This window comes from Coenobita brevimanus, chromosome 34 (assembly GCF_032717465.1).
Source record: "Coenobita brevimanus isolate Jiangsu-jjx chromosome 34, ASM3271746v2, whole genome shotgun sequence".
In the NCBI taxonomy this organism is placed as follows: domain Eukaryota; kingdom Metazoa; phylum Arthropoda; class Malacostraca; order Decapoda; family Coenobitidae; genus Coenobita; species Coenobita brevimanus.
Genome location: NC_136987.1, coordinates 4739519 through 4754845, shown reverse-complemented (window position 1 = coordinate 4754845; position 15327 = coordinate 4739519). Strand labels below are relative to the sequence as shown.

Here is a 15327-nt window from a genome sequence, read left to right as displayed (position 1 = left end):
GCTTCCCATTGCCTACATTAAATGTGCATTAGGCTTGCTATTAAGTATTCACACACTTGCGTACGTGTGAGGAATGCAGCACTGAACCTTTGTTTTTTATTAAGTGCTTTAGGGCCATATTTCAAGGGGGACCCGTGACACCTCTTCCATAGCGATTTAGTTTCCTCATTACACCGTTTTATTCTTTAGTGTATTTTAATTCGTTATATTTACATAGTACTGAATATAATGATGTATGTATACGGTTGACTAGATACGCACCACACACACCTCACACACACCCCAGACACACACCAGACACACGACCAAAACACCCCTTCCTTCAACACCATCCCCCTCCCTGAAAACCTAGATCCCAACCTTCAAAACGGTACAGTGAGTGAGTGAGTGAGTGAGTAGAACAGTTAGGGACACATATTGGCTTTGGTGGTCCCCTTTTATGAGTGAATGATTGAGTGAATAAGTTAAGTGGGTGAGTGAGTGAGTGGCACAGTTAGGGACACATATTGGCTTTGGCGGCCCCTTTGTATGAGCGGGGCAACAATACGTGATGGTAATGGAAGAGTTAAAAGAGCGTTGGGAGTAAATAATCGTGCATAGCTAAGCGAGATCCAGTTCCTAGCCCTATGTTACTGTCCACCTTGTAATATTTCAGGTTAATCTACATAAATTGGCCTTCACACACACACACACACACACACACACACACACACACCTAGAAGACACCCCCACTTTATAGTGAAGGTGTCAAGAATCATATACATTTCTATCAATTAAATGAATCACACACACACACACACACACACACACACACACACACACACACAGCCTAGAGAGCCCCACACACAGTAAAAGTCACGAATCATCAAAATCTCTATCAGTTTCACGAATTAAGCCATCCAGCCTCCCACAACCACTCCCACATTACACACCCTTCAGATAATGTCCACACCACTCCTAAAACTATCTCTAAAAGTGAGAAAAAAAGAGAAAATGTATCTAAACGCCCTGCAGACTAGGTGGGACGAGAGAGAGGTGTGTAAATAATGATACAAGAGAGAGAGGGAGAGCACATCAGCCCACACCATCAATACTCGCTATCACAGCCAATCTGCATGCATAATAATTGACAGGATTGGGCCTTGTGCTAGTGGTATTGCTGCTGTTTCTGTCAGTGCTGTCGTTTTAGGTGTGGTGGTGGTGGTGCAGTAAATGGTGGTGGTCGTGGTGGAGTAAATGATCTTGGTGATGGTGATGGTGGTGGTAGTGGTGGTGGTGGTTGTGGTGGCAGTGGTGGTGGAGTAAATGGTGGTGGTGGTAGTGGTATTATTTTACTCTTGTTCCGTTTTTTTAGTTAGTTATCCCCGCAAACCAGATTAGAGGAGGTTATGTATTCACCCTTGTCTTTTTGTGTGTCTGTCTGTGTACAAGATATATCAAAAAGTTTTTATTGGATTTTGACGAAATTTGTTGGATAGATGGACAGTGGATCAAGGAAGAGTGGATTAAGTTTTGAGAAGGATCGGGAATGGGGTGCAGGAAATATTGACTTTTTTTTGGCGTTGGCGGGGTATGCGCTCTGTGAATGCTCCCTAGTTACTGTGTATTTGGCGATGGTGGTAGTAGTGGTGTAGCTGTTGTTATTGTTATTTTTTGTTGTTTCTGGCGATCTTTTTGTTGATGTTATTGTAGTTGTTAATAATGCTGTTGGTGTTATTATTATTATTATTATTATTATTGTTGTTGTTGTTGTTGTTGTTAGTTATTGTTATTATTATTATTATTGTTATTATTATTATTATTATGGGTGTTGTTTTCGTTGTTGTTGTTGCTCACATGACATTATAAAAAGATATAAATTAATTTGATCGTGCCACTCTCAATGTGCGTAGCTTTTTTGGACTCTCTCTCTCTCTCTCTCTCTCTCTCTCTCTCCCTGTTTATCTATTATTACCCATTCATCTAACACACACACACACACACACACACACACACACACACACACACACACACACACACACACACACACACGCCTGCCGTTAGTCCCGCCTCCACACCTGACACACACCTGTCCTCACGTAGACAGGTGTGTGTGTGGGAGTGACGAGCGAGAGGAAGGGCAATGGGTAAGCCTGATTTTCGTCACTTTTGGTGGCTCTGTAGCACTTCTTCGTGACTAGTTTTCCGTGTGTGTGTGTGTGTGTGTGTGTGTGTGTGTATGTGTGTGTGTGTGTGTATGTGTGTGTGTGTGTGTGTGTGTGTGTGATGTGTACTTTAATTTTTGCTTGTTTGTTATTCGCCTCTGCAATGCGATGAGATCTTTTATTATTATTATTATTATTATTATTATTTTTCAGTTAACGATTATACGATTATTATTCAGCTTAGAACAGACTTTTTAAACTGAAGAGGGTAGAGAAATTTTTAACTTCAACGAGAGAGAGAGAGAGAGAGAGAGAGAGAGAGGGGGGGGGATCGAGGGGGGCAAAAGAAAGCGTGACTGGGTGCAGAAGGAGCTGAAGGAGGGGGAGGGGGAGGGGGAGGGGAAGAGGGGAGGGGGGTCGAAAGTGAAGGGCGTGTCCATATATGAGAGGGGGGGGCAAAATGGGGCAGGGGCGTGGGGGGAGGGGGCAGTGAGGCGAGGGGGAGGGGAGGGGAAGTAGTAGGGGAGAAGGTATAATGTTGGGGGAGGGGAAATGTGACTGACTGCTATGGAGAGGAGGAAGGGGGGAGAGGTAGGGGGAGAGGGAGATGAGAGTGATAGGTGAGGGGGGAGGGGAAAGCAGGGCGTGACCAGCTGTGTGTAAGGGGGAGAGGGGTGAGGGGGAGGGGGGAACGTGACTGGCTACTATTGATGGATAAGGGGGCGGAGGTAAGGGGGAGGGGGGTGTACGTGGTAGTATAAGGGCGTGACCAGGGGAAGGGGGAGGGGTGGAGGTTAGGGGAGGGGGAGGGGAGGGGGAGGGAGGTTAGGGGGGGAGGGGAAGCCATCTGTTACTAATTATTCGGAAAATTAAACGCAGTCACACACACACACACACACACACACACACACACACACACACACACACACACACACACACACACACACACACACACACACACACACACACACACACACCATTCTTGATACAGGCAGTGTGATGATGATTGATGATGATGATGATGATGATGATGATGATGATGATGATATTTGTACGTCTGTTTGACCGCCTCACCCTACCCTTCCCTTTCTCCTCCCCTTCTTCACCCTTCTCCCCCTTCTTCACCCTTCTCCCCCTTCTTCACCCTTCTCCCCCTTCCTTCTCCCTTCCCCCCCCCCCCGGTAGTGTGTCAGTCGTGCCGCTCTACTCACGACCCTTGGGGGGCGGAGGGTGTGGCGGCGGCAGGGAGAAGGGTGGCAGGGTAGGGTGACAGAGGGTGACAGGGTAGAGGAAGGATGGAAGAGTAAGGGTGGCAGGGTAGAAGAAGGGCAGAGAAAGGGTGGAAGGGTGGCAGGGAAAAGGGTGGAAGGGTGGCATGGAAAGGGTGGCAGGGGAAAGGTGGAAGAGTGGCAGAGAAAAGGGTGGAAGGGTGGCAGGGAAAAGGGTGGAAGGGTGGCAGGGAAAGGGTGGAAGGGTGGCAGGGAAAGGGTGGAAGGGTGGCTGGGAAAGGGGGAAAGGGTGGAAGGGTGGCAGGGAAAGGGTGGAAGGGTGGCTGGGAAAGGGTGGAAGGGTGGCAGGGAAAAGGTGAGAGGGTTGAAGGGAAAGGGTGGAAGGGTGGCAGGGTGTTGACGGCAGGGAGTTACAAAAATTACCCTTCCACATTAGTTTCTCCTTAATTACATTCTCACAAAAGCATTACCTTGATTAGTCTCCAGGAAAAACTAATTAGATATAGTTCTAATTAGAGGTAGTTCTAATTCCCTCTTAGTTAGATAATTATAATCGTGTGTAATTAACCAGTGCAATTGAAAGGAAGGTTATAAAAGGGTGAGGTGGACCAGTGTAATGGCAGACTGTGATAGGCAAGTGTGGATTGAGTACAGGGTGCAGCAGGGTAGGGTAGGGTAGGGTAGGGTAGGGTATGGCAGGGTAGGGTAATGTAGGGCAGGGACAAGGCATGATAGGGTAGGGCTTGGTCCCAGATAAGGCCACAAGTTACACTGCTCCTGGATTTTTCTCTTCTTCACCGTTCGTTCATATCCTCTCATCATCACACCCATCACCTTCCCCTGCCCTTCCCCTTCCTTTTCCCCCCTCACACCTCGCCCTTTCCCCTTCCCTCCTCTCACCTGTCATATCCATCCGTCTCCCTTCCCCCCCCCTCCCCAGCTCCCACCCTGCCCCCCTTGCGTCACCCTCGCGACATATATAGGGTGAATCGTGGGTCCTGAGTCGCCTTGAGTCAATACAGGGGACTCACGACTCTCACTCCTCTCCCATTTCTCCCCCCCCCTCCTCCGTTAGAGAGAGAGAGAGAGAGAGAGAGAGAGAGGGAGGGAGGGAAGCTGAGGGGGAAGATTTACAGTTTCCTGAAATGGTTAGCCTCTTCAGTATCATGGTGTCATTTATGTTGACTTTTGCGATAGACAATAGATAGATAGATAGATAAATAGATGGATGGATGGATGGATAGATAGACGGATAGATATAGATGTATAGATAGATTTTCGGATGTATGGGTGGTTAGAAAGATGGATGGATAAGAGCTAGACATAGATAGACAGATAAATGCATGGATGGATCGATGGATGGACAGAAAGTTGGATGGACGGATGGATGGATGGATAGGTGGATGAATGGATTGACTGACTGATAGATAGACAGACAGACAGATAGATAAACAGTCAGATAACCCCACGTAAATCCTAGACAACTTGGAAATGGGTTAATTACAAGAGATCCCAGAATTACTCAATAAATCAACTCTTCCCTGGAGCTTCCCTCTTGTGGTCCATTTAATAGTCATTCGCGGTCCACTGGCGCTGGTTTGGTGGTTCAGCGGTACAGTGACGACATTGTGGCTTTCCAGATGGCTTTTACGGCTGTCTGGTGGGTTAGTGAGGGGCTTGGGTGCTCTGTTTAGCTTGGCGTGTGTGTGTGGGTTGGGTTTTATTGGGGGTGGGGAAGAGGGGGAGAGTTGAGATATACGTAGATTCACATGTGCACTGATTGAGAGAGAGAGAGAGAGAGAGAGAGAGAGAGAGAGAGAGAGGAGTGTGGGAGAGTGAGAGAGTCAGCAGTCTGTTTGAGATAGTGTGTGAGAGAGAGAGACATAGCCAGAGAAAATGTTGTTAGTAAACAAAAAAAAGTGATTGGTGTTTGCAATTGAGTTTGGAGGATGCACACACACACACACACACACACACACACACACACACACTGCTCTCTCTCTCTCTCTCTCTCTCTCTCTCTCTCTCTCTCTCTCTCTCTCATTACGGTAACAGCCTCAGATGTAATGCGAGTCTTCCTTACTTTTTCCTGCCGCCTCATCCTCATACTTCATCACCCATTCTCTCATCCTCACACTCCATCACCCTCACTCTCAAGCCCTCACTCTCTCACCCTTACACCCTACCATCCTCGTACTCCATCTCTCACCCTGACACTCCTACCTTCAGCCTGTCACCCTTCCCTTGTGTTTTCTGTCACTCTTTCCACCTTCTTTCCTTCGTCTCAGGTCAGTCTCTCTCTCTCTCTCTCTCTCTCCCTCCCTCTCTCTCTCTCTCTTTTCCTCCCTCTCACCACTCCCTCTTTATTTCCCCTGCTTCTCCAGCTGTTCTCCCTCCCCCTCTCTCCCTCCCATCATCCCTCCCCTCCTCTCCTCCCCTCCCCCTCTCTCTCCTCCCTCTTTCCTCCCTCCAATCACACCCCTTTCTCCACACCACGCATCCAAATCGTCTCATTTCCTTCACCCCCAAACCTTGCTCCTTCACGATTCCATCCCTTTCACTTCCACACCCTCCTTCTTCTTCCTTCCTTCCTTCCTTCATCATTGTCTTTCCTCCTCTTCTTTCCTCCTTCCTTCCTTCATCATTATCCTTCCTCCTCTTCCTTTTTCCTTCCATCCATCATCATTCTTTCCTTCTCTTCTCCGTCCTTCTTTCATCGTTCTTTCCTTCTTTTCTTTTTCTCCTTCCTTCCTTCATCATTGTCCCTCCTCTTCATTCCTCCTTCCTTCCTTCAGCATTGTCTTTCCTTCTCTTAGTTTCTTCTTCCTTCATCATTGTCTTTCCTTCTCTCCTTCCTTCATCATTCTTTCCTTCATTTCTCCTTCATTCCTTCCTTCATTATTCTTTCCTTCATTTGTCCTTCCTTCATCATTCTTTTCTTCATTTCTCCTTCCTTCCCTCATCATTCTTTCCATTTTTCTTTCCTTCCTTCCATCCTTTATCATTCTTTCCTCCTCGTCTCTCTTTCTTCCTTTCTACCTTCATCACTGTCCTTCCTCTTCCTTTCTCCTTTCTTCTTCCTCTTCTTAGCTTCCTGGTGTCAAAGAGGGGGAGTGCCTTCACGCGGTGGCACTGATATAGCCAGGCATTACTACTACTACTACTCCCTCTTTACCTTCTCTTCTCTCCTCTCTTCTCCTCTCCCTTTCTCCCTTACCTGGTCCTCCCTTTTTTCTCTTTCTTTATCGAAACATTCTTCTTCTTTTTCTCCCTTTCTCAACCCCACCTTCTTCTCCCTCCCTTCATCCTTTTAGAGAGAGAGAGAAAAAAATGTATATATATAAGGCTAACGAAAAGATGGTGGATGAAAAATCTGTGTATGTGTGTGTGTGTGTGTGTGTGTGTGTGTGAGAGAGAGAGAGAGAGAGAGAGAGAGAGAGAGAGAGAGAGGCGTAGATGCGGCGATAATGGCCAAAACGTGTAATTCTTTGGTCAGGTCACAATAGCAAGTGGACAAAAGCTCAGAGCCGACAGCCTGGCCAGTGTTGCGAGGGAGGGAGGGGGGAGGAGAGAGAAAGGGGAGGTGAGGGAGGGAGGGAGGGGGTGGGAGAGGGAATGGGAGATGTGGGGAGAGTGGTGGAGGGAGAGGGAAAGAGATGGGAGTGGATGGAAGAGAGAGAGAGAGAGAGAGAGTAGGGGGATACACTGGTAGGAAAAGGAGGGAAGGGAGAAAAGAGGGAAGATATTGGAAGAGGAGGAAGAATGGAGAGGGGAGGAGGAAGAAAGGCAGGGAGAAGAGAAGGAGAGGAAAGAGGAGGGGGAGGAAGGAGAGGGAGAGAAAGGGAGGGAGAGGGGAGGGAAGAAAGAGAGATAGGAGGAGGAATGAGAGAGAGAAGGAGAACTGGAGGAGAAGAGGAAGAAAAGAAGAAGGAAGAAAAAAAGGAAAGAATTAAGATATCAATGACCACCCCCTTGGAAGAGAGAGAGAGAGAGAGAGAGAGAGAGAGAAGGAAGGGGGAGAGAGAAGGGGAGGGGGGAGAGGAGGGGGTGAAAATACTAAGAATCATTACAGACTGGTGTTGCAAGAGTAAGGTGAGGGGGAGGGAGGTAGGGAGAGGGGGAGGGAGGTAGGGAGAGGGGGAGGGAGGGAGTGAGTGGGGGGGAGAGAAATGGGCCGTGGGAGGGAAGATAATGGGAGGGGAGGAAGGGGGAGAAATAGGAGGGGAATTACGAAGTCTTGAATAATAATAATAATAATAAGTTGAGGGAGAGAGAGAGAGAGAGAGAGAGAGAGAGCTGAGAAATGGGAAGGCGTAAAACGAGAGAAAAGAAAAATATACAGATGTATTGAGGAGTCACGAGAAAGAGAGAGAGAGAGAGAGAGAGAGTGGGTGTGGCTGGTGGGTGGGGCATGGGGCGAGGGTTGTTCACTCATCTGCATCATCTCTCTCCCTATTGGTCAGTTGGAGACACGGCCCCGCCCCCCTAGTGGTGTAAGCCCCGCCCACCCCCTCACCCCATTGGTCGAGGGCGGGGGGGCGGTGATTGGTGGGCGTGGCGGGGTGGGTGGGTGTGGTTTTGAGAGAGAGAGAGAGAGAGAGAGAGAGAGAGAGAACCACCAATGTTTGAGTCATAATATAAATGTAATAAAATAGAGAGAGAGAGAGAGAGAGAGAGAGAACTGGGAGAGGGGAATGGGAGAAGAAGGAAGAAAATTGAAGGAAGAGGAAGAAAGGGATGATGGAAGGAAGGGAAGGAGGAAGGAAGGAAGAGACTTGGAGAGGAACTGAAGGAAAGGGGAGGAACACTGGGAGAAAAAAGGAAGGAAGGGAAAGAGGGAAGGAAGGGGAGGTGAAGGAGAAGGGAGGAGAGACGATGGAATGAAGGAGAGAAGGAAGGAAGGCCAGACATAAGATAAAGAACGAAGGAAGACGTGCAAGAGGGTAACGGAAAAGAAAGAGGGAAGGAGAGGAAAGGAAAGAGGTAGGAGAAGAGGAAAAGGAAGGAAGGAAGGAAGGAAGGGAAAGGAGATAGGAAAAGGAGTGAGAGAAGGAAATGAGACGAAGGAAAGGGAAGGGAAGAGGGGAAGGAGAGGCAATGTATGGAAGGAAAGGAGAAAAACTGAAGGAAAAGGAAAGGAAGGAAGAAACGAGAGGGGGAAGGAAGAGAGGAGGAGGAGGAAAGAGTAAGGACGAAGGAAGTAAGTAAGGAAGGGAAGGGGAAGAGAAGGAGAGACAACATATAAGGAGGGAAGAAAGGAAGGAAAGATATAGGAAAGAGATGAAGGAAGAAGGGAAGGAGTAAGAGTAGGGGCGAAGGAAGGAAGAGAAGAAGGATGGACGGAAGGAGAGAGAGAGAGAGAGAGAGAGAGAGAGGAAAGTAAGTTTGAGATACAAGGCAGGAAGGGCAGAAGAAATGGAAAGAAATTAAGGAAGAGGAATTTATAGAAGGAAGGAAGGAAAGAGGGAAGGAAGGAAGGCAGGAAGGAAGGAAGGAGGGAAGGAAGGTAGGTGAGAGAGAGACAAGAAAAAATAAAGAAAAGAAGTACATGAAAGAGGAGGGAGAAGGGGAATTGAGAGAGAGGGGGTGGGTGAGGGGGAGAGGAACGGGTTGGGGGGTGGGGGGAGAAAGAGGGGGGTGGGGGGGTCAACGTGAAAGTCTGGGTAGTTTCAGTAAGCACGATTCTGACATTTAAGAGGGCGAATTCAGCTCCTTGGGTGGGGGGGTGGGGGTCGGGGTGGGGGTGGGTGGGGGGCTAGGTGGGTGCTGAGGCTCCCCGCTGCTTCCCTCGCTCACGATATTTCCTCCCCCCCTCCTCCCCCTACCCCCACCCGGACACCTTTCCCCCCCCCCACACACACACCTCCCCTCACTATCATACTGACCAGCCTCTCTCTCTCTCTCTCTCTCTCTCTCTCTCTTTAATCGAGGTCAGGCAATTTATCACTATCTTCCCGGAATCTCTCTCTCTCTCTCTCTCTCTCTCTCTCTCTCTCTCTCTCTCCCCTGCGTATTATTGCTCATTCCATCTCTTTCTTCTTCATTTCTTTATAACAGTATTTGTCCTTCCACATTCCCTTCCCTTCCCTTCATTTCCCTTCCCTTCCCTTCATTTCCCTTCCCTTTCCTTCCCTTCCTTTCCCTTCCCTTCCTTTCCCTTCCCTTCCCTTGCCTTCCCTTCATTTCCCTTCCCTTTCCTTCATTTCCCTTCCCTTCCCTTCATTTCCCTTCCCTTCCCTTCCCTTCATTTCCCTTCCCTTCCCTTCCCTTCCTTTCCCTTCCCTTCCCTTCCCTTCCCTTCCCTTCCTTTCATTTCCCTTCCCTTCCCTTCCCTTCCCTTCATTTCCCTTCCCTTCATTTCCCTTCCCTTCCCTTCCCTTCATTTCCCTTCCCTTCCCTTCCCTTCATTTCCCTTCCCTTCCCTTCCCTTCCTTTCCCTTCCCTTGCCTTCCCTTCATTTCCCTTCCCTTCCCTTGCCTTCCCTTCATTTCCCTTCCCTTCCCTTGCCTTCCCTTCATTTCCCTTGCCTTCCCTTCATTTCCCTTGCCTTCCCTTCATTTCCCTTGCCTTCCCTTCCTTTCCCTTCCCATGCCTTCCCTTCCTTTCCCTTCCCTTTCCTTCCCTTCCCTTCCTTTCCCTTCCCTTTCCTTCCCTTCCCTTCCTTTCCCTTCCCTTCCCTTCCTTTCCTTCCCTTCCTTTCCCTTCCCTTCCCTTCCCTTCCCTTCCCTTCCCTTCCCTTCCTTTCTCTTCCCTTCCCTTCCTTTCCCTTCCCTTCCCTTCCTTTCCCTTCCCTTCCCTTCCCTTCCCTTCCTTTCCCTTCCCTTCCCTTCTCTTCCCTTCCCTTCCCTTCCTTTTCCTTCCCTTCCTTTCCCTTCCCTTCCCTTCCCTTCCCTTCCCTTCCCTTCCCTTCCCTTCCCTTCCCTTCCCTTCCTTTCCCTTCCCTTCCCTTCCCTTCCTTTCCCTTCCCTTCCCTTCCCTTCCCTTCCCTTCCCTTCCTTTCCCTTCCCTTCCTTTCCCTTCCCTTCCCTTCCCTTCCCTTCCTTGACTTTCTCTTTTCTTTCCCTCCTTTCCCCTCTTTCCTCAGAGTGGCCCCTCCCTCTCCATTCCTCGTCGCCCCTCCCATCGCCATATTCCCTTCCCCTTCCCTCCATCTCCCTCCCCTCCCACTCCCCTTTTCTGGCCCCTCCCTCTCCTCCCACCTCCCTCCCTCCGACCCCTCCCTCTCCCCCCATTCCCCTCTTGTGACCCCTCTCTCTCCCCCCACTCCCCTCTTCTGACCCCTCCCTCTCCCCCCACTCCCCTCTTCTGACCCCTCCCTCTCCCCCCACTCCCCTCTTCTGACCCCTCCCTCTCCCCCCACTCCCCTCTTCTGACCCCTCCCTCTCCTCCCACTCCCCTCTTTTGACCCCTCCCTCTCCTCCCACTCCCCTCTTCTGACCCCTCCCTCTCCTCCCACTCCCCTCTTCTGACCCCTCCCTCTCCCCCCACTCCCCTCTTCTGACCCCTCCCTCTCCCCCCACTCGCCCTCCTCCTTTCATTACCCATCCCCAACATGGAAAGATAAATGATTCAGCCCGTTCTCAGCCATCGAGGGAAAGAGGGAGGGGGAAGGGGGAGGAGAAAGAGGGGGAAGAGGGTGAGGAGGAGAGGGGAGGGGGAAAGAGGGAGGGGGAAGGGTAAGGGGGAAGAGGGTGAGGAGGAGAGGGGAGGGAGAAAGAGGGAGGGGGAAGGGGGAGGAGAAAGAAGGGGGAAGAGGGTGAGGAGGAGAGGGGAGGGGGAAGGGTGAGAAGAAAGAGGGGTAAGAGGGTGAGGAGGAGAGGGGAGGGGGAAGGGTGAGGAGAAAGAGGGGGGAAGAGGGTGAGGAGGAGAGGGGAGGGATGTAGAGGCGGGGGGAGAGAGGGGTGGGCAGGTCGGGTACAGTAAGGAAATTGAGCATCAGTTGAAGATTTGGCGAATGTCTCAAGAAAAGCGAATTACGATATGCACAGCGCGTTTTCTATACCTTTATTTTCTTTTAATAATCGTCAAAGGAAACCTGAGATGATAGCTGAAATCCTGACTTTAACAGAGGCTGACAAAATTAGAGATAGGAGATACAAGCAGGTCTTTTAGCTTAGGAAGAGAGCTGCAGGGGTAATGCTGATTGTGTTTTCAAGCATTGTGTGTGTGTGTGTGTGTGTGAGTGTGGGATAGGGGAGGCTACAGGGACCCAGTTAGTGTCTTTGGTGTAACAGCCGGCAGGAAAAAAACAGAAGAACTCCGTGATTGTTAAGGGAGACGGGAAGGAAACAGAGACGAAGTGGATAAGAGAGAGAGAGAGAGGGGGGGGGGCAGGAGAAGAGAGGAAGTAAGTGGAAGAGAGAAATGAGTGACGGTGAGAAAGCAATGAGGGAAAGGATGGATGAAATGTGAGAGTGTTGGGGAGAGGAGGTGGCTGCAAGAACATGGAAATATTTATTGAAAACTAGAACAGGAAAATGTTGGCTCTGCTCGCTCTCTTATCTGTACTAGAGAGAGAGAGAGAGAGAGAGAGAGAGAGAGAGAGAGAGAGTAGTCACAGAATGTAATTATAAAAAGCTGTTATCTCAAATCATGAAGGGGGAGGGGGTAGGAAGGTAGGGTAAGAGAGAAAAATACGAACTAGACTAGACAGCAACAGGAAGAGGAAAGAGATGTGACAGGAGGGAAAGGATAGGAAGTCAGGGAATGGCTTCAGGAGGAGGATGAAATGGAGGGAAGGGTGTGGAGGGAGGGAAGTGAGGTGGAGGAAGGGGAAAGGAAGGAACTGAAGGGAAGAGAGGAAGCATGGAACAGTGAAGGAGAGTCATTGAAGGTAAGGAAGGAGGGAAAGGAGGAAAGTAAAGAAGGAGGCAGGTGAAGGGAAGGAGGAAAGAAGGTGAAGAAAGAAGGAAAGGAAGGAAGGGAGAGGACAGAAACAAGGAGGAAGGTAAAAGGAAAGAAGGAAGTGAAAGGAAGGGAAGGAATTCTACGAGAGGAAGGAAAAGGAGGGAAGGAAGGGGGGATTGAAGAGGGGAGGGGGAAGAGGGTAGGTCGGTTCGCCACGGGGGGTGTGTTGAGTGGGTGTTGGTGAAGGGAGGGGGGGAGGATGAAGGGGAGGGGGGAGGGGTAGACCGGGAATGTGGATCTACCCCCCACCCCCACCCCTCTCCCCTCATCTTTCACGTGGATATGCCCCCCTTGCCCCCCCTCCCCCTCTTCTCCATCATTTTTTCTTAAACTTTCTGGAAGCGTCATTCACTAATTTCTCTCTCTCTCTCTCTTTCTCTCAGTAAGTAGAAATAGATGTACTAACCCTGTAAGTAGGACAGAGGAGGTGTAAGTATGATAAATGGCCTGTAAGTACTATATTGGGTCAGTAGGTGGTAGGTATCGGTAAGTAGATTAGAGACGCATGGGTAAGTAGGTCGGTAGGTAGGCACGTAGGTAGGTAGGAGAAAGAGATAGTAGATTGTAATTTATTGACCTAATCCCTTACTCTCGCTGGCTTACATTCTCTCTCTCTCTCTCTCTCTCTCTCTCTCTCTCTCTCTCTCTCTCTCTCTCTCTCTCTCTCTCTCAGTGTTTTTGTTATTGCTCTTCTTTCCTCCTCCTCCCCCTCCTCCTCCATCTTCATCATCATCATCATCATCATCATCATCATCATCATCATCATCATCACCTTCTTCTTCTTCTTCTTCTTCTTCTTCTACTACTACTACTACTACTACCTCCACTAATTTTTCGCCTCATCATAGGCTAGACACTCCGATCCCTGAACACCAGCAGCCCTACTCATCACACCTCTTCACATGTACCCACTTTGACGCTAGTGCCCACCGTCCATACTGAATACTTGTCCATACCAGGGCTGTGTCATGCAGAACTGGTGTGGTGGCGGTATTTTTTGTGACACCACCACTTACACCCGCCACTTAGACCACCACTTACACCACCACTTACACTACCACTCACACTACCACTTACACTACCACTTACGCCACCACTTACACTACCACTTACACTACCACTTACACCACCACTTACACCCACCACTTACACCACCACTTACACCCACCACCTACACCACCACTTACACCACCACTTACACCCACCACTTACACCACCACTTACACCACCACTTACACTACCACTTACACCACCACTTATACTACCACTTACACCACCACTTACACCCACCACTTACACCACCACCTACACCACCACTTACACCACTACTTACACCACCACTTATACCCACCACTTACACCTACCACTTACACCCACCACTTACACCACCACTTACACCACCATCTACACCTTCACTTACACCCACCACTTACACCCACCACTTATACCCACCACTTACACTGCCACTTACATCCACTTAGCTATAGGTGGTAGTGGTAGTAAAAGTGGACATAAAGGGGGTGCACGTAACTCGCTGTATATTCATTTTACGATAGACGAGTTACGAGCGCCTTACACTATCGTAAATATCGCTTGTCGTGACCTGGGGAGAGGGGAGGGGGAGAAAGGGGTGAGGGTTTGTTGGTGGGTGGGGTGAAATTTTGTTATGAGAGATTTGGACTGGGGAGAGAGAAGGGAGGGGGAAGGGGGAGGGGAGGGGAGGGAGGAGGGAGAAAGGGGTGAGGGTTGGTTGGTGGGTGGGGTGAAATTTTGTTATGAGAAATTCGGATTGGGGAGAGGGAAAGGGAGGGGGAAGGGGGAAGGGGAAGGGGAGGAAAAGAGGGGGTGAAGGTTGATTGGTGGGTAGGTGGGTGATTGATCCAAGGTGAACAGGTTGATTGGTTGGTTGATTAGTAGTAGTAGTAGTAGTAGTGAATGATTGGTTGGGTGGTAGGATGACTGGTTGGGGGGAGGGGCAGGAGGGGTGTGAATGTGAAGGTAGGCAGGTAGGTAGGCAGGTAGGCAGGTAAAAGGAGTGAAAGAAAGAGAAAGACTAGGATGAATGGAGAACAGGACCAAAATATTAAGTAGGTAGGCAGACTGACAGAGAGAGAGAGAGAGAGAGAGAGAGAGAGAAGAGGGGGGGGGTAGGATGTGAATTAAGAACTAGCCCAAGATATTTATGATGATGTTCAGATACCCCTGTTTATTCCACCATTTTTCACTCTACCCTCAAAGCCAATAAATTTCTCTCTTCATTCTTCGTTCAGCCAAGAGCCCTGTCTCCCCCCTCTCCATCTATCTATCTATCTATCTATCTAATCTATCTATCTATCTATCTGTCTTGGTAAATTCTCATCCATTCCATCACTCCCAGATTTTTTTTTCCCTTAACTCCAACTTGGCCTAAAATTGCCGTCTCTCCACCCTGACTGCTTAGTCGTGGCAGTGGAGTGACACTAGACCATGATGCTAGTCACGAAGAAGTGCCACAGGAAGGACCACAGTTTGTCTTTTTCTCCTCCTGATCCACGTGAAAAAATATGCAAAAAAAGGATGAAAATTTGGACCAAGTTAAAGTGAATATAGGAAAGTCTACTTTTAACCCATCCATTAAAAAAGATATCAATGAGCTAAATAAACCTTTTTGGAGGCCCCTGAAATAAACTACGGAAATTCACCATATATTGGAAGGCTAACACCACGCCTATAATTCGCTGGGAGGGGGAGGCCGAGGATGAGGTGGAGGGATGGAGTGGAGAGGTATATTGAGAGTTAGGGGTGTGGGGTAGGGGGAGGGCTGTGAAATGGCGGGGGACAGGGCGACGTGGAGGCGATCTGTTTGTGGCCACCCCATATGGGATTAAGGCGTCTGGCAATAGATAGATAGATAGATAGATAGGTTAATAGATAGATAGATAGATTGATAGATGGCTATGTTGTCCTCTTCACATTGTTTCATTAAATAAGTGAAAATAATGAAAGATAAAGACAGAAATAAAGATACAGGTAATTCAGGTGTGCAGCTAATTCTCCAGGTAATGAAT

General features: G+C 49.1%; 1 protein-coding gene across 1 annotated transcript in view; it reads left to right on the top strand.

The window, feature by feature from the left end:
* Ser (protein serrate) overlaps nucleotides 1-15327 on the top strand; it is a 326797-nt gene that overhangs the window by 212177 nt on the left and 99293 nt on the right. The gene's annotated exons all lie outside the window — the stretch shown is intronic.